Here is a 5,195-nt window from a genome sequence, read left to right as displayed (position 1 = left end):
TACTAAATGATTTATATTCCTGTCAAATATGTCTTTGCTAATACAGTGAGAGTACCTTTATTTTTTCTTTACCTTTTTTATTTTTCATCTCCTTTTTATTCTTGGTGGTCTGGGCCAACATCACACACAGGGGCTATGTCCAGATTCGTGCTCATGAAACCTGATGGTTCTTGTTGACCATAGGGAGCGAGAGATTGAACCCACACCTACATGCACAGTATGCTCTCCAGTTTGGTGAACTATATTTTCACCTCTCTATTTTATTTTTAGCAAGGAGAGAAAAAAATAAGCAACATATGGATGTGGAGAATACAATAGCAGTCATACTGTTTTTCTGAAAGTTTATATTGTAGACACTGGTACAAAGGGCTTCTAAAGTGAAGTCCAGACAAAGAAAATAGCTAACCTAATATTGCACCTTAAAACCCTCAGCAAACTGACTTGTGTCTGGAATCAAACTTCCATGCCACTTCCCATCTGACATTGCCCATTTTTCCTTTATTTCTGGGAAAATGTCATTTCTTTGAGAAAGATGTTGCCAACTTTCCAATCATTCAGACTAAATTAAATCCTCAGCTATTGGTGCTAAAAGCACTTCATCTTTTCTCTTTTGTAATGACGTTGGTGATTTCCTGTTAGCTCTGCTTTCTTCTTTGCCCCATTTTCTGCAAAGACTTTATCTCTTTCATTGTCATAACCCTGGCATCTATTATGATGCTTGGTCACCCTGGCACTCAAAAGTAACTCTTCAATAAACAATAACATGTATAGAAAGATAACAAGTCTCAGAATCCAGAAAATTTGATATTCTTAATGTCTAAGCTGAGAAAAGGGTAAGAAAAATTAGCAAAATAAAATTCTCCTCAATGAATTTATAAATCTCTTGATTGGTTTATGACACTCTTTAAGGTCCACCATGTTCTAGGAAATATAGAAGGAAAGTGGCATAGGGCAAATGTTTCATCGCTTCTGGCTGTCAGCATATATATAAGCACCATATATTTTTATTGGATCAAACCATATTCAACAAATGCAAAAGCAATGGAGTGAGAATTACATGTACTAGAAGAGAAAATGGAGTATGGCCAAAAAATACTTGTAAAGTTTTATTTAAGTCTACTAATGGTGTAATGCCAGGGATGTATTATTTTCACCTCGTTTGTGAAGGTTCAGGAACTTTGTACACCAGAAGCATAAACATTGGCACTATGGACACAATGTCACCTCACTTGCAATAAGAAGAAAAGGAAAGAAGTCAAGCATATGGAGACAAAAATTTTCTCTACCATCTTGAAAACTTGCACAAAATATAGAAATGCTTAGAATTGCTCATGTTCAGAAAGGTAACTGATATTATTCGTGCATAAGCATTAATTATTTATTTTGATTTAAAATAATGCATGGAAGTCCTGCTACTTAATATTTTCATGAGATTTCACTGGCTTTAGAATGATAGGGCTGAATTGAAACACCTCAAATGACTGATGATCAAAATGCAGATTATTGCAAAATTGTTTGAACCAAGCATACACTGTGAACAGTTTCATACATTTGGAATCTTCAATTTTCCTTCAAAAAAAGGAAAATGGTACAGATTTTGAATTTAAGTATTCCTGAGTTTATATTCTAGTTTTTACTTGATCTGCAGCCATTTATTTAATTGCTTTTGAATTTCATTGCTTTTCATCCCTTTGTTTAATAATAGTACTAATAGGAGCTGGAGAGATAGCATGGAAATGAGGCTTTTGCCTTGCATGCAGGACAGTGGTTTGAGTCCTGGCATTCCATATGGTCCCCGGGCCTGCCAGGAGCGATTTCTGAGTAGAGAGCCAGGAGTAACCCCTGAGTGCTGCTGGGTGTGACCCAAAAACCAAAATAAAATAAAATAAAATAAAATAAAATAAAATAAAATAAAATAAATAATAGTACTTATAGGAAAATAACAGGCTCTATATATTACTGGTAGACAGATAAGTAATACATACAAGTATTTGATACATAAATAATATATACAATAAATTGTATGTTCAGCAACTTCTGTCAACAACATAATGAACTGCTTCCTTAACATAAAAAACTTTCTAATATCGAAGCAGGAACCACTAATGGTGACACAAGCCCTCTCCAAAATTATATTTAGTAGGTGGAGAATAAAGAACTAGCCTTTGTATAAGGGTTTAATTGTCATAAATCCTGCTAATGTCTTTGGTGCAATCTGATGAGAAGGTTTGGTGAGATTTCAAAAAGGAAGCACTTGGAAAGACTAAGGAATGCCTTGAGAGGAAAGGACCCTATTGAGAGAGGAACAGATTTGCAAGACATTTTTGCTTTACCATGAACTTTTCCAGTTTCAAAACTAGCACAATTTCTTCCACCATCTGCAAATAAATAAATACATATATAAATAAATAAAATAAAAATCAAGTAGAGGAAATGAAAGTGACGGAAGAATTCAAAGTCAGAGATCTTTGAGTCTGAGATGGCTGGCTGGTTGCAAGGATAAGAATTGCTTCTCCAGGAGATCTGATTTCTTGAACTTAATTTCACAGTCTATCAGTTACCTGAGAGACATTATTTTCTTCAGCCTGGTCAAGTCAAAAGCAAGATTTCACAGATATAAATAAAGAGAGGCAATAATGTCTTCTCGAGAGGGAATATTAACCCCCTGGAGACATGAACCAAGTTCATATAGTTTTGTTTATCTCTGGCATTTTCAGAGAATCAATTCAATCATAGACTACCTTTAATAGCTTTAGTTTCTCCATGTGGAAAGAGAAAACCCCCACGTTTCTTAAGGATGCAAATCAAAGACAATGCAAAGGAAATAAATATAACCCTAAGATTTATCCTATCAGTGGCACTATTCTTAGGTACATTAGCATTCCTTTAACATATTTCTCTTTGATAATTTTGTAAATAGACCCCTTTGGCTAATAGATACAATCTCAAAACAATTAAAGAATTTTCTGAAGATATTAGCCATCTGTGGCAAATTTGTGGAGTATGAAATGCCAGGAGACTAGTGATGGTAATATTTTATGCATTTATGTATTAGTTCATTTTTAAGTATATATGTCTTGCCTTGTTCCAAAAATGTATTTAAGGTATATAAAAATAACAATATGATATTTTATCCAAAAATATGAAACAGATGAGTAGTAAGAATAAGATAGATTAGAGCTTAGTACCGATGTTACTAGAGTGTACTTTGACATATGTCCAGGTTTTTTTTTTAATGATTCAAAACTAATTTATAGTGAGTATCCAGATAAGGTAGGATTTCTGTCCAACAGAGACTTTGCTTGTATAAAATCTAGGAGAGCCTGAAGAAAATCTCCTTTTGGAGTCTATATAGTGGATATCTACATAGTGAGGTATTGGTTTAAGCTACTGCATCTGATAGTTTATATATCCTACAACTTGATGGATAATAATATGTCAATAGAGTAAAAAGAATATACTATAAATTGTGAAATTTTTGGTATCATTTCTAAGATTGCAAATGTTATTTGCTTTTATCTGATTCTCATTCAGAGATCTTTTAGATCAGGAATGACAAATAGATTTTTATGTTTTTACAAAGATGTTAGATCAATTGTCAGCTAGTAATCATTCCTAAAGCTGGATTTTGGGATCAAGTATTTACTCATATTTGGGCCCAAAAATGAAAGATAAATGTGATTGGTTATCAGAGTCAAGAGAATAATGATGGCAAGCATATTGAACCTCGTGGAATTTCAAGGCTTTCTGCTTCTTTCATTCTTATTTTATCCAGAATAGTAAAAAAAATGTGCTTCTGGTTCCTATTTTTTTTCTTTCCTAAGACCTGTTTAGAAAGTAGAATCAAGAATCAAACCTTTTTCTCTCTATCTATGCCACATATATTATTGTATTGAAAACTTTACAAAGACCATAACTTCAGGAAAATTGATTGATGGTCATCCCCACCCCCATGCTGTAATGGCTTGCATGTGTATCTGTTATTGTCAAAGTGACAAGGTGTAAAACATTATAGACTATACATCGATAAAATCCCTGATGCAAACAGAATAGATTTAAAATGCAGATGTGAGTCAGGGATATGGCTTAGTGGTGAAGAGCATGTTCTGCTTGTGTGTGTGAGGTCCTAAGTTCAATTCCCACATTGCAAAAAGAAAGCCATGAGGTCTAGAATGTAGATGAAGGACTGTACTTTCAGGGATCATTTCTATAGTTTTTTTTAAGAACGCTGATGCAAAGTGAGAAAAAGAAAGTCCCAAAGATTAATCTATCAAGGGTGATGCCCCCCCCCTTTTTTTTTATTAATTTGCAGAACTCCCAACTACATTAACTTGTTCTTGAGTTAGATATATACTTTACCATCTTTCTTTTTTATCCAGTATATTAGTGATATTTAAATTTTGGACTCATTATGAGCATGTGGTCTCAAAGTAAGATAGGTTTGTCTTCTCAAATTTGCTTCAGAATATGAGAAGTACCATGAATACTGTCATGAGTAAAAAAGGCTAAATAGAGATGTGTGTGTGTGTGTGACTTTTCTAGCATGTGTAGTGTGAGAACATAACAATGGAATTCTAAGAACTTTAAATGCTGTGGGAAACTGTCTTGCAACATCTCACATGCAACTGTCCTCTCACTAATCATCTTACCAAGTTCTCCCAGTCTTTGCAAAGCTGGATGTTTGTTGAAAAATGTTCCTGGGAGTAAATTTAACACTGGTGAAATGGTAGTTGGAAATTTAATTCATTTATTGGAGATAGCAATAATGAAACCTTGACATATAGTGCTAATTTTCATGTATGAATTCAGAGTGTATTGCTTCATTACTGGAATCATCCGTGAAGTTGTCAAGGATTATAATTGCTCAAAGAGCAAAGGCATTCCCAAATTGGTAGGTAAATTTCTTTTAGTGAGGTTGGATGTATTTACATTTTAATTATTGAAATAGAAATCTGTTTGGTAGGTTGTGAACAGGTGTCTCTGAAGAGATATCACAGTGGGAAATGTTCGTGGAATTTCCATACTTGGTTTCCACCCAATCTTACATATTTCATAACATTTCAGCTAAATTAGCACATCCATATTTGTGTTATATGGGGGTGGGAAAAAACCTAACCTTTTCTAGCTCTTGAAAATTAATCAGACTTTTTTTTTTAACATTCATTTTCTCTTGAAATGAGGAAAGTTGCAAATTT

The 5,195-nt window shown here is 33.7% G+C and overlaps 1 pseudogene; it reads left to right on the top strand.

Annotated features, from left to right (window-relative positions):
* The first annotated feature begins 4,182 nt into the window (after positions 1 to 4,182).
* Positions 4,183 to 4,281, top strand: LOC125996627 (uncharacterized; annotated as a pseudogene).
* Positions 4,282 to 5,195: the final 914 nt, after the last annotated feature.

Source organism: Suncus etruscus, chromosome 18 (genome assembly GCF_024139225.1).
Source record: "Suncus etruscus isolate mSunEtr1 chromosome 18, mSunEtr1.pri.cur, whole genome shotgun sequence".
NCBI lineage: Eukaryota > Metazoa > Chordata > Mammalia > Eulipotyphla > Soricidae > Suncus > Suncus etruscus.
This window is presented reverse-complemented; position numbering and strand designations above follow the sequence as displayed.